This window comes from Felis catus, chromosome D3 (assembly GCF_018350175.1).
Source record: "Felis catus isolate Fca126 chromosome D3, F.catus_Fca126_mat1.0, whole genome shotgun sequence".
In the NCBI taxonomy this organism is placed as follows: Eukaryota; Metazoa; Chordata; class Mammalia; order Carnivora; family Felidae; genus Felis; species Felis catus.
Window position 1 is genome coordinate 24,432,085 of NC_058379.1, and position 14,660 is coordinate 24,446,744.

A 14,660-nucleotide genomic window follows, 5' to 3' on the forward strand; every position below is an offset into this window, starting at 1 on the left:
CTGATGTTATCAGCAGCAGGTAATTGAAATGGGCTTGATGAATTACTTAATTTCTTTTAATAGCTGAGTCTTCAAGAACTGAATAAAGAAGATAAGGTGATCCGGAGGAAAATACAACAGCTCTATCTTTCTAATTAGTGCTTGGAGCTTTTTTCTTTTTACACAAATGATTATGAACATGTGAGGCTGAATAGGTTTATGAGTCAAAAGCTCCCATGGGGGCATTTCCCATTAGGCAGCCCGGTCCTGAGCATTGATAACACTTCTGTTAGGACTTCAGAGAGGAACCCTTGAGTGATCACTTTGAAGAACATTGATTTCTGAACACAGTTGTGTTTTCGCAGGCTTAGGTGGGCACCGCCTGCCAGGAGCACTGCCACTTTGGCACACGTCCTACTTTCAGTTCCTCTTCTGTGGCTCTTTCCTGCGAACGGTGCTGCCTGGCACCACGCGGTGAGCAGGGAGGCCTCACACTGATGTTAGTCATGGGCTCCTGCCACCCACACCTGGCGCTGGCACCTCCCACACCTGCCTGTCCCTAAGTCTTTCCATCTGTAGCCGTTCCTTTGTTACCCCTTGCTTTGCCAGCAGCGATGGGTGCAGATGTGACCCTGGGTCCTGCCATCTGTGCCGGGCGCTGCACGCTGGACCCTGTTACGTGACGGCGATAAGCTTTGGGGTCTTTCTTCCAGAATCACTTGGCTCTGCTCTTAGTTTCATGTTGGTTCCTTAAGGAAGCCATCTGTTTGGGGTAACTTTGGAGGAATTTACGTTTGACCAATTTTTTCTGCAGAAAATTGAAATAACAGCAGAAAAGGTAGAGTATTAGCATCGGGCCTCTTAGACATGAGATGGCATGGCATGTGATTGTTCAGACGGTCTCTGTGGTTCTCTGGCCCGGTGGGTTCTGTTTACAGACATCTTTGCGTTAGAGGTGCAGACTCCAGGTCTCTAAGCCTCCGCCACGATTGTGGCCGTGAGTGCCTTTGCTGGGAAGTGCATTGCAGGGATCCTGGTAGTGTGCTGCTTCCTGATCTGAATGGTAGTTATGTGGCTCTGCTCACCTTGGGAAAATGTGCTGAATTGTATGCCTGCAGTCTCATACCTTTCTGACAAAATGTTATACTTTAAAGGTTTACTTTTAAAAACACATTGCATTCAGGGGTAGAGTGCACCTGGAAATGTACGTTTTTCTTGATTCCACCCAGGCCTGTGGCTTTCACTACCATGCACCACCTTCCCAAACCCAGACCTCACTGCTTTTTTTTTTTTTAATGTTTATTTATTTATTTTGAGAGAGAGAATGAGAATGAGTGGGGGAGGGGCAGAGAGCGATCAGACTTCCTTCTGAGATACCCGTCTATTCCTGCTTCCCACACACCCTCATCCAGAGGCCCCAAAGAGGTCTCTCTACAAGTCTGTGACCTCATGTTGTGTGTTCCCTTTTTCTGAACACGGCAATGCAATCTCAGTGCCCAACCCAGAAATCTCAGAGTTCTCCTGGGATCCCTGCCTCCTTCCCTCATGGCCCAGACCTGCTTGGTCAAAAGTCCTGAGAAGTCTGCCTCCCCATACAACTTGCATCTGCAAGGCTGTGTTTTCACTCTTGTCATCTCTTGCCTGGGTCATTACAGCATTTTCCTCCATGTTGGTCTCCTAGTTTCTCCAGATTATTTTCCACATTTCTTTCACGGTAACCCTCTCAAAACCCCAACTGCTCAAGGCTCAATCTTATCAAATCATTTCTCTACTTACAACCCTGCAGTGGATCTCCATTAACTTCAGGATGAAGTCCAAAATCCTAGGCCTGGTGTGAGATTTTATGTATATATAAATATATAAATATATATATATATATATATATATAGTATATATGTATTACATATATACACATATTGTGTATATGATATACATATCTGCCCCCAGTTCCTGGCACAGAGCACCTAAAACTCATTCATTCCATACATGATAAGAACACTAGGAGCACCTTTGTTCTAATGAGGTGACTGAGTGAACTGGATGGCTCCTGGATGGGGGCCTCACGACCAGAAAGACCAGGCCAAGAAGAGAAGGTTGTAGTTTTCAGCACCACCTAGAGAGTAGGGAGGGGCTGGAAATGAAGTTAATAATTGATCATGCTGACCAGAGGGAGCCTCCATAAAATCCCCGTGGTAGGGGGTTTCGGAGAGCTTCTGGGTCAGTGAACACGTCCATACCAGGAGAGTGATGCACCCCAACTCCAGGGGGACAGAAGCTCCTGGGCTTGGGACCCTCCCAGACCTGCCCTGTGTATCCCTTCATCTGATTGTTCATCTGTGTTCTTTATTGTATCTTTTAATACACTGGTAAATGTAAGTAAGCATTTCCCTGAGTTCTTGCTCTAGCAAGTTAATCAAACCTGAGGAGGAGCTCATGGGGAACCGCCAGCCCGTAACCGGCCAGTCAGCAGCACAGGTGGTAACCTGAGCTTGCAGCTGGCGTCTGATGTGGGCCTGGGGGGCAATCCTGTGAGACTGAGCCCTTCCTTACCTGTGAGGGCTGACGCTGTCTCTGGGTGGATCGTGTCAGAATGATACTGTAGGACATCCAGCTGGTGTCAACGACTTGCTTGTTGTTTTGGGGAAAACCCCCTACACGTTTGGTGACCAGAAGTGTCTGAAGTCCGTTCTGTGTGAGTAGTAAAGGAGGCTCTGAGGAGAGAAACACAAAAATGAACAACTGGATTTTTCCTTGTGTAGGAAGGATAAAACCGAGTTTCTCTGTTTATACCTGGCATGTGTATTTTTTGACAGCCCTCAGCATTCAAAGGTATGGTATTGAGCACCTACTGTGTACCAGAACCGGCCAGTGGCTGTTTGGTAGACAAACCAGGCGATTCAAGTGCTCACAGGGAAAGTACTTTGTGATTTCAGAAAGGATTACGGGGGTGTAAACTTAAGAGGGAGGCGGGTTGGGGCGCCTGGGTGGCGCAGTCGGTTAAGCGTCCGACTTCAGCCAGGTCACGATCTCGCGGTCCGTGAGTTCGAGCCCCGCGTCGGGCTCTGGGCTGGTGGCTCAGAGCCTGGAGCCTGTTTCCGATTCTGTGTCTCCCTCTCTCTCTGCCCCTCCCCTGTTCATGCTCTGTCTCTCTCTGTCCCAAAAATAAATAAAAAACGTTGAAAAAAAATAAAAAAAAAAAAGAGGGAGGCAGGTTGTCAGAATACTCTTCTGTGAGGAACTGGCCCCCGTTCATCTCAGTGATGCCACTTTCTGCCATTATCACCCCTCACACTCATTGCTTTCCAAACCTCGGAGCACTTTTATACCTCCATGGCTTTTCCCATGTCATTTCTTCCACCCTGAATATCTTTCTCTTTCTCTCAAGCCTTTGAAGTCTTATTTATTTGTTCATACTTCAGACAGATGCCCTATACTCTTAATCAAGCCCCCCAGGCTCTTCTAGGAAATTTGGTGTTCCCCTTATGTTTTGTGCTTGGCACTTATTAAGTATTATCATTATTTACCAACTAGATCATAAATGCCAAGAATAGGTAAGGTCTGTATCTTAAATTTTTTGTGTCCTTATTACCTAGTGTCCAATGTTTGGTCCACAGTAGGCACAGCGCATGTTGTAATTTGGATGGATGAAGGATGGTGAGAGCCAAGCACTATGGAAAATGCCTGGAATTACTAACTGGAGTCTGAAGTCCAAATAATTTCTCACCTCTTTCATATTTACTGTGTTCATCCGTTTGTGCCTTACTGCTCCCTTTAAGTTCAGATATCATTCCGGCTGCCTCTGATCCCATTGCCAAGAAGGCTAATTCTGGGAAACAATGGCAGTTTCTGTATATTTTATATCGGACCTTCACATTCTCATCGGTGTAAATGATCGCTAAAACTCTTTATTGCTCTAAAAAGTCGAAACTCTACAATCTTTTCATGGAAAGACAATGTATATGGAAGCTGGAACTTGATTCCTAAAGCCTTTTAAATGAACCAAAAATATAATCAGCTTGAGAAATAGTGAAACCAGCAGGCAGTGATTAGGTTTTATGATGCCATTTTAATTTTACTCCCTGCAGTTAGGAATACTGAATCGAGCAGATTTTTCTCTTTCTTTTACACAGTCCTTCTCCCGATAGCTAAATGAGACAGTCTGATTAGTCGGCTAACTAAATAATATATTAACCGTTTTGGATCTTCAGCCAAGAAGTTTACAAAGCAAGGCCCTTTGTGCAGGTTTGAAGAACCCTAATATTTGTTACTTTTGGACAAGAAGATCACTAGAGTATCACACTGTTTCTTCTTTTAAGTACATGAACTTAATGGTCTATTCTCTGCATTTAACACTTAGCCTTAGGAAACTGATACTAGCTGTACTTTTTAGGTATTCAAATAACAGGTTTCATAGAGAATATATGAAAAGGCCTTTGTGATCTCTCCAACACACCCTTGAAGTAGCACAGAAGTCATGATAATGATGAAAGCAGTGACACTCCTGGACCTCCTCCAGTGTGCTAGCGCTATACTTGATGTAGCTTCTTCGGCAGTGTTTTATTAGCTCACTTAAAAATTCACAAAGGTATGGCTTCTTATTCCCATTCCGAAATGAAAAACCTAAAGAACAGAGAGGTTAGTTGTCAAAGGTCCCCCGGAAAGTGTGTGGCAGAGCTGGGCTTTGAGCCCAGAGCCGTCTGAACCTAAAGTCTGCGCTCTACATCATGCCCCACTGCCTCTCTAAAGCGAATGCCGAAAATTATTTAGGAAAGAGCTAAAGCTCTAGCACTTTTGAGTGACTAGGACCATTTGACATTGTAACTGGAAAAAATGGAAACTGAGCATTTCCCTTCATCCACGGCTTCTTTTCAGTCTCTCTCATCCCGCTTTCTACGGGACACGCATACCACACCTACAGACTGAACGCAGGGCAGAAGTGTGGCTGCTCACATACCTCAACCTGAACTCTCCTCTCTTTTCCAGCATGAAATCCACAAGAGGCTCAAGTGTTTAAGACTCTCTTCAGCATAATTAGTAATTTCTTGGTGCCGTCAAAACGTAGCTTTCACCAAGAGCCATTTTCAGCATGTTGTTCTGCAAATTCTTCTTAAGGCTGTCTCTGACACAGCAGAAATTGCATTTGTTGAATTGGATTAAAGCTGGAATGCAACTTCTAGTGGGTATTGCTGACTCAGCGTGTCCCCACTTGACTCTGAAAACAGCTTTGTTAGCTCCTGAATACAGGCACTCAGTTTTCAATGAATTTTATAAAGTGGTCCTTTCTGCCCTCCTTTGAAGAGTTAAGTTACTTGGGGAAGTGAACGCTTTCATTTTCTAGTAAAGATTACATCGGTGCCATTTAAAATGTTTCCAAGAGCAATTAAAAAGTGAAGTAAATGCTTTGTTGTTATGTGTCCAATGTGCTTGTAAAGCAAGCCCTCATCAGAACAACCCCACTGGCAAAAAAGTAACGGATTTGCGTTCTTGAGCCAGAATGTCAGAGTTGGCCACTTATTGGAAACAACAGCAATTCTGTAATTGCATTTCCTTGATTCAGATGGAAGGTCCCATCAAATCCATTATCTAATACCGAATAAGACAAAGACAGCTTATAACATGGCCCAGCTGTTGGAGTGCTCTGGAGGGAGATATAATATGCTCTGTGACTCAGTAAGCAGAAGGTAATGGACTAAAAGTTATCAAGCCCTTCACAACAAGGAGATCTGGAGTTTAACCAGAAATTTCAGACTGTCAACCTTAACAAAACAGATGGTGTTCTCCAGTTCACAGCACCATCCGGCGAGCTGGCATGTCTGCCTTGACAACTCCTGGTGCTTCTTAAATGCCTGATGGAGAAAGACATCCTCTTTGTCGTCAGTGAAGAACCTGCCCTACTTTGTGTGTGACAAAGGGAGTCAGAAGTACCTATGTGCTAAATCCTTTGGTGAATATGCCTTTATGACCTTTCTCCCCTACTCCCTTTCTGCCCTCTGATGCGGTGACGTTCTGCATAAGAATCCTGTCGGACTGTTCTTTTTCCTTCCTGGTACCATAGAAACCACTGAGGTTGTATGCTGGTTTCCCCATTTTGATCACTGAGATGTGCCATTCACAGGTGGCTCGTCTTCACTGCTAACACTACAGGCTTTTACAGTATTGTACAGCAAGGATGACTGTGTAATTTATCACCGGGACAGTCCCAGGCACCCCCGGGATACAGGATATAGAGTCGCCCTGCATCTAGCATGCCTATGAAACACCTGACTGCTGGAGTCAGATGGCCTGACTTTGGATCCCAACTATGCCACTTACGGGCTTTGTGATATTGGACAAGGTGCTCAGTTGTTCTCTGCCTTGGTTTCTTCATCTGTGAAATCAGCATAATTATAGCACCTTGAGTTAATATGCATAAAGCCCTTAGAACAATGCCTGGCACATAATAAATGCTCAAAAATATTATAATCACTATCATCATCATAGTTTTCTATTATGTGTGGGAGGAGTATACCATTTGTTAATCCAAAACTAAGATGCTAAGAGAAAGGTGAAAATACTACTGAAATCCATAGCATTTCTTACGCTTCAGACAATTCTGATCCATTGAAAGTTGAAGGTGGTTATCAAGGACCAACAGTACATTTTATTTCTTCATCTCTTTTTTTCCCCCCTCCAGCTTTCTTGAGACAGAATCGTCGACACGTCAACTGTTGTATAGGCTTAAGGTATACAGTGTGATTATTTGATACGTGTACATATTGTGAAATGTTTTACCACGATGAGGTTAGTAAACACACCCTTCACCCCACACAGCCACCGTTTTGTTGTTATGCTGAGCTCATTAAAGCCCTACACTCACCGCAGGTTTCAAGTGTACAGGATAGTGTGGATGACAATAGTCATTGTGCTGTACATTAGATACTCAAACTTATTCTTCTAACTGACCAAAGTCTCTCCACTTCCCCCACCCCTCAGCCCCTGACAACCACTATTATCCTGTTTCTGTGAGTCTGATATTTCTAGACTCCACATATAAGTGAGATTATACAGTATTTGTCTTGCTCTGTCATTTCACTTAGCATAATGCTCTCAAGATCCATTATGTTGTTGCAAGTGGCAGGATTTCCTTCTTTTTTATGATTAACATTCCATTACATATGTATATGTAATATATATAAATACAAAATTAGTAATATATTATTGTATATAATTCATATGTCAATGTAAAACATATTTTTAAATATATATTTTGTATATATTTATATATATTACACGTATTATGCATTTATTATATATTTTACATATATAATACATTTTCTTTATCCATTCACCCATCAGTGGATGCTTAACTATTTTCTTTGTCTTGACTATTAAGAATAATGCTGTAATGAACCTGGGAATGCAGATTACCTTTTTGAGATAGTGTTTTCATCCTCAGATATGTACCCAGAAGTGGGATTGCTGGATCATAAGGTAGTTCTATTTTTAATTTTTTGAGAAACCTCCATACTGCTTTCCATAGTGGCTGCACCAGTTTACATAACCAACAGTGTGCCAGGGTTCCCCTTTCCTCTGCATCCTTCAGCATTTATCTCTCTCTCTTTTTTAGTGTTTATTTATTTTTGAGAGAGAGACAGATGGACAGACAGACAGGGGGAGGGGCAGAGAGAGAGGGAGACACAGAATCTGAAGCAGGCTCCAGGCTCTGAGTCTCTGAGCTGTCAGCACAGAGCCCAACGCGGGGCTCGAACTCACAAACCATGAGATCATGGCCTGAGCCGAAGTCGGACACTTAACCGACTGAGCCACCCGGGTGCCCCGGCATTAATCTCTTGTCTTTTTGATAACAGCCATTCTAACAGGTGTGAGATGACATCTCATTGTGGTTTTGATTTGCACTTCCCTGATGATTAGTGATACTAAGCACCTTTTCATGTGCTTGTTAGCCATTTGTATGTCTTTGGAAAAACATCTATTCACATCTTCTGCCCATTTTAAAATTAGATTGTTTCTCTGCTGTTGAGTTGTGTGAGTTCCTATGTACTTTGGATATTAACCTCTTATCAGATATGGTTTGCAAATATTTTCTCCCTTTCCATAGGCTGCCTTTTCATTTTGTTGATTGTTTCTTTTGCTGTGTGGAAACTTACTAGGTTGATTTAGTACTACACTTGTTTATTCTTCTCGTATCGTATCCAAAATAACCCTTGCTAATAAGACTGATGTCAAAGAGCTTTTCCCCTGTGTTTTCTTCTATGCGTTTTCTTCATGTTTTATATTTAAGTCCTTAATCTATTTTCACTTAATTTTTGTGAGTAGTGTAAGATAGGGGTCCAGTTTCATTCTCTTGCATGTGGATCTTTGGTTTTCCCAGCACCATTTATTGAAGAAGCTATCCTTTCCCCACTGAGTATTCTTGGTTTCCTTGTCAAATATTAGTTGACCATGTATGCATGGGTTTATTTCTGGTCTCTCAATTCTGTTCCATTGGTCTGTGTGTCCATTTTTATGCCAAATACCATAGTGTTATGATTATTATAGTTCTGTAATATAGTTTGAAATCAGAAAGTGTGATACTTTTGGCTGTGTTCCTTCTGGAGATTGCTTTGGCTATTCAGGGGTTTGTTTTGTGGTTCCATATGAATTTTAGGGTCGCTTTTTATATTTCTGGGCAAAATGCCATTTGAATTTTGGTAGGGATTGCAGTGACTCTGTAGATGTCTTTGAGTAGTATGGACACTTTAAAAATATCAACTCTCCTAATCTGTGAGCACATGATACCTTTCCGTTTATTTGTGTCTTCAGTTTCTTTCACCGATGTCTTACAGCTTTCAGCATATAGATCTTTCATGCCCTTGGTTAAATTTATTCCTAAGTATTTTATTGTTTCTGATACTATTATAAGTGGGAGTGTTTTCTTTTCTTTTTTGATAGTTTATTATTAGTATGTAGAAATGCAACTGATTTTTAAAAATTTTATTTATTTAAATTCGAGTTAGTTAACATACAGTGTAGCACTGGTTTCAGGAATAGAACCCAGTGATTCATCACTTACATATAACACCCAGTGCTCATCCCAACAAGTGCCCTCCTTAATGCCCATCGCCCATTTAGCCTATCTCCCCACCCACTGCCCCTCCAGCAACCCTCAGTTTGTTCTCCGTATTTAAGAGTCTCTTATGGTTTGCCTCCTTCCCTGTTGTTATGTTATTTTTCCTTCCCTTCCCTGTGTTCATCTGTTTTGTTTCTTAAATTCCACATATGAGTGAAATCATACGATAGTTGTCTTACTCTGACTGACTTATTTTGCTTAGCATAATACACTCTAGTTTCATCCACATTGTTGCAAATGGCAAGATTTCATTCTTTTTGATCACCAGGTAGTATTTCATTGTGTGTATATGTATGTGTGTGTATAAATATCACACCTTCTTGATCCATTCACCAGTCAGTGGACATTTAGGCTCCTTCCGTAATTTGGCTATTGTTGACAGTGCTGCTATGAAGATCGGGGTGCATGTGCCCCTTTCAATCAGGAAACCAAATCAACATATAAAAATCAGTGCTGACCCTGCAGGTGCCAGCAAATGATTTTTTTTAATGTTTTTATTTTTGAGAGAGAGAGAGAGAGAGAGAGAGAGAGAGAGAGAGAGCGAGCGAGCATGTGCAGGGGAGGGGCAGAGAGAGAGGGAGACACAGAATCCAAAGCAGGCTCCAGGCTCCGAACTGTCAGCACAGAGCCTGAAGCGGGGTCGAACTCACGAGCTGTGAGATCATGACCTGAGCCAAAGTCGGATGCTTAACCGACTGAGCGACACAGGCATCCCCACTCAATATATAAATCAACATTTATATGTTGATTTTGTATCCTGAAATTTTACTGAATTAATTCATTAAGCCTAACAGTTTTGGGTAGAGTCTTTAGGGTTTTCCATATGTTGATCCTGTCATCAGCAAACAGAGGCAGTTTTACTTCTTCCTTTCTGATTTGGATGCCTTTTGTTTGTTTGTTTGTTTGTTTGCCTAACTGCTCTGGCTAGGATTTCCAGTACTGTGTTGAATAAGAGTAGTGAAAGTGAGCATTCTCATCTTGTTCCTGATCTCAGAGGGAAAGCTTTCAACCTTTCATCACTGAGTATGGTGTTAGCTGTGGGCTTGTCATTTATGACCTTTATTATGCTGAAGTGCGTTCTTTCTATACCCAATTAGTTGGGAGGTTGAATGTTGAAGGATGTTGAATTTTGTCAAATGCTCTTTCTTCATCTACTGAGATGATCATATGATTTTTGTCTTTTCGTTCTGTTAATGGGATGTATTATATTTTTGATTTGCATATGTTAAATCATCTTTGAGATGATTCATCCCAGAAGTACATCCCACTTGATCATGGTGTATGATTCCTTTCATGTGCTGTTGGATTCAGTTTGCTAGTATTTCATTGAGAATTTTTGCTTGTGTGTTCCTCAGGGGTATTGGCCTATAGTTTTGTTTTCTTGTAATATCCTTATTCAGCTTTGGTATCAGGGTAATGCTGACTGTGTAAAATGAGTTCAGAAGTGTTCCCTCATTTTTAATTTGTTGCAAGAGTTTAGGAAGAATTAGCATTAATTCTTCAAATGTTTGCTAGAATTTACCTGTGAAGCCACCTGGTCTTGGACTTTTCTTTATTGGGAGGTTTTTGATTACTGATACAATCTCTTGTTATTGTTCTGTTCAGATTTTGTATTACTTCATGATTCAGACTTGGTAGGTTATATGTTTCTAGGCATTTATCTGTTTCTTCCAGATTGTCAAATTTGTTGGCATCTAATTGTTCATGATAGCCTCTTTTGTATTTCTGTGATATCAGTTGTGATGTCTCCTTTGTATTTAACATTTTATTGATCTTGGGTCCTCTCCCCTTTTTTCTTGATAAGCCTAGCTAAAAATTTGTCAGTTTTCTTTACCCGAAAAGAAAACCAGCTCTTAGTTTTGCTGATCTTTTCTATGACTTTTCTATTACTGATTTCTCCTCGGGTCTTTATTATCCTCTTCCTTCTGCCAACTTTGGACTTAGTTTGTTCTTGTCTTTCTGGTTTGTTGAGGTGTAAAGTTAGGTTATTTATTTGAGATCTTTCTTCTTTCTTATATAGGCACCTACCACCATCAACTTGCCTCTTAGTACTGCCCTCGCAAATTTCTGTAAGTTATAGCATGTCGTGTTCACATTTTCATTGTTTCAAGATATTTTTTAATGTCTTCTCTGACCAGTGGTTGTTTAGGGGTGTGTTAATTTTCACATATTTGTAAAATTTCCAGTTTCTGCCTGTGATTAATTTCTTAGTTTCATACCATTGTGGTCAGAAAAGATATTTGGCATAATTTCAATCTTAAAATTTGCTGAGACTTGTTTTCTGACCCAACATATGATCTGTCCTGGAGAATGTTCCGTGTGTGTGAGAAGAATATGTTATATTCTGCTGCTGTTGGATGGAATGTTCTGTAGATGTCTCTGAAGCCCATTTGGTCTGAAATGTTATGTAAATCCAGGATTCCCTTATTGATTTCTGGTCTGGATGATCTATCTATTGTTGAAAGTGAGGTATTGAAGTCCCTACTTTTATCTTATTGTTGTCTGTTACTCCCTTCAGATGTTAATGTTTGTTTGTTTAATATGTGTAGGTGCTCCTATGTTGGATACATATCTATGTACAATTGTTACATCCTTTTGACAGATAGACCTTTTTATTATATAATGAACCTCTTTATCTTTTATTACAGTTTTTTTACTTAGAAGTCTATTTTGTGTGATATGAATGTAACTACCCCTTCTGTTTTGGTTTCCATTTGCTTGTAGTATCTCTTTCTATCCCTTCACTTGGAGCCTCTATGTGTCCTTGAGGCTGAAGTGAGTTTGTTATTGGCAGCATATAGTTGGGTCTTTTTTTTTTTTTTTTCATCCATTCAACCAGTCTGTGCCTTTTGATTGGAGACTTTAATCCATTTACATTTCATTGTGTTCTCTCATGACTCACAGTCTTTCTCTGATTGTGTGCATGGCACTGGAGGCCAGTGATGGGAGTTCAGCCAGGGGCATGCAGGTGGACAGCTGGCGGGGCTAGCCCTGAGCATGCATATAGTGGTGGGGGTCAGTTGCAGGGGAGTAGGCTGGTGTTTTACACTTGCACAGCAGCATGGGCCTAGGCTTCCTTCTTGTGCAGTTCCTGGGCTCCAGTGAGGGAAAAGAGAGGCGGGGAGGCACTCAGGTGGCTGGCATCGGCAAACTTGAACAGATACGGGTTGAAAACCGGTGAAATCTGTAGATAGTTTGCAGCGGCTATGCTTGCTCTTGGTCTCTTCAGTGTTCATAAAAGCAATGCAGTCTTCTACAGAGCAATTCACTGTGAATCACAGACATTCCTACTGTGTGGCTGCTACTGGTAGGCCCTACTTTTCTTCCTTGTTCCTTCTCAGTGTGTCTCCAGCTTTGCTGGCCTCTAGGTGGGGTTAAACTGAAGCAGGGACATCATGTGGTACACCAAAAGACTAGGAAGCTAGTTGTTTATCCTGCTCTTTTTTTCTCAGTGAAGGGAGAAAGTTCCAGTGGGAAAGTTCCCTTCTGGCACTGAGCAGTGCTGGCTTGGGGGATGGGATGATGCAGGCAAATTGAAGCTGTTATTCCTTTCCTTTGTATGTGATTATTCTCAAGTTTTTTTGTCTCACTGTGTTGCTGAAGTTTTGTAAGTTGACTCCACAGCTCTCCTAGAGCTGTTTTGTTCATGGACAGCTGCCTAACTGTTGATCTTTGTTGGGGGACAGAGGCTGGGGTCTCCTACTCTGCCATCTTGGTGACATCACTCCTACTTCTGATCTCTTTATCTCTGACTGAAACACTCTGTTGTCACTGGCTTGCATCCTTCTGACCAGAAACATTTCAAATGAAAGAGACCCATGGAAAAAAATCCAAATCAAAACATTGACTAAGAGAGAACATACCCCAGATTCTAACATGGCTGCCACCTTTCACTGATCTTTGGGGTAAGGCAGTCAGTTTTGGATACCAAGAAAGGAAAAAGTTAAGCAGGTGTGATAAGTTAGTGTTCTGTGACTCGGAGGTGGCTGGACTGGGAGTTAGCCGTTCGAGGGCCCAAACCAGAGCTCTGAACCCTACCTTTCATGAATCACTTCTCCTTCTGGGCCTCAGTTTTCTGACCTAGAGAAGGCCATCTAATTTGTTCTTTTTAAGATGGTGATTAAGCTCAAAATGAAAATGTGAACGTGACAGTGCTTTGATGACTGTTAGATACTAAACAAGTAAGAGTCACATTGATGTGACCCTACTGAGAACTTTAAAGTCGACGTGTTCTGTTAGTTCAGCCTCTCCCTTGTAAGATAGAAAACCTGTGGGAGAAGCTTTAAGGGCGACATTTCCCTGCGAAGCTGCAGTGAGTGATGGGCGGAGCGTGGTTTTGAAGTGAGGTAAACCTGGGTCAGCCCATTTCATAGCTATGCACCTTTCACATTACTTCATCTTTTTGGCTCTCAGGTTCCGTCCTGCGGTGTTATGAAGCTTTCACAAACCCACATCGGCGCTCTTCTGCACCCTCGCAGTGCTCCGTGCCTGAGAGGCAGGGAGCATGCTCGCTGCCCTGCCTGCTCCGCCTCCTGGTCTGTCTCTCCCTTCAGGCTGCAGGCCCTTGGAGAAACTGCGGGCTCCCCATCTGATGCATTTGTATTCCCCGTGCTTAGCTCTCTGCTTGTTAATCTTTGATGCCTCATGAATTGATGAGTAGTGCTTAGCACATAGCAAGCACTCAGTAAGTGGTACTGCTGTTGTTATGCTATGAGAGATTTGTCTCTTTTAAAATAAGCTTACAGATGTCTCCACTCATCTCAATTAGCTGGATGTTAAAATGCAGACGTGGGTAAGGAATGACCATAGCACAGCAATTTTGGCTTCCCAGAAGGCTTTTACCAAAGAAAGACAAAAACTGCCAGTTGTTTCATAATGATGAACCCAGATTTTTAAAACTCTGACCAGTGATCTCAAATCATAGTCTTGACAGAACTTGAAGGCATACCTGGTAGATTTCTAAACCATCTTCTTCTATGAAGCCTGGTAAAAGCCACAGCTTCCTGGGATTCCCAGAGGGCAGGGAGGCTGTGTCAGAGAGGACAGGCCTGGGTTTACGTCCTAGCTCTGCCATTTAGGAACATGTGGCCTTGGGAAAATTCTAGAAGCTCTTCATTTTTAAACCTTTGGTTAGTGTTTTTTTATTTATTTATTTTGAGAGACAGCAAGAGAGAGTGGGGGAGGGGAGAGAGAGAGGCAGAGAGAGAGAATTCCAAGCAGGCTTCGTGCTGTCAGTGCAAAGCCCAACGTGGGGCTTGAACTCTTGAACCGTGAGATCATGACCTGAGCTGAAATCAAGAGTCGGACGGTCAACTAAATGAGCCACCCACACCCCCCTAGAAGCTCTTCAAACTTCAGTTGCCTCGTCTGTAAAATGAAGTTAAGAATAGAACCTCCTGGGTGAGGGTCCAGTCTGCAGCTCCTGCAAGGATTAAACGAGACAGCGTATGCCAAGTGCTTTGCCCGATGCCAGGCACACAGCACAGCCTCAGAAAATCATGGCTGGCCTTGCACTGAGACCTCCCCTCTGTGCAACATCACTAGGACCTTTTCCTTCTTCTGCCCTCCCTTT

The 14,660-nt window shown here is 42.2% G+C and overlaps 1 protein-coding gene and 1 long non-coding RNA gene across 5 annotated transcripts in view; one reads left to right on the forward strand and one right to left on the reverse strand.

Annotated features, from left to right (window-relative positions):
* Positions 1 to 14,660, forward strand: part of TTC28 (tetratricopeptide repeat domain 28) — a 627,778-nt gene that overhangs the window by 458,884 nt on the left and 154,234 nt on the right. The gene's annotated exons all lie outside the window — the stretch shown is intronic.
* Positions 4,026 to 5,956, reverse strand: LOC109493283. The gene is made up of 2 exons (XR_002147429.3): positions 4,934 to 5,956; positions 4,026 to 4,599 (listed from the first exon to the last, which is right to left on the reverse strand). It is a non-coding gene; the product is annotated as an uncharacterized LOC109493283 (long non-coding RNA).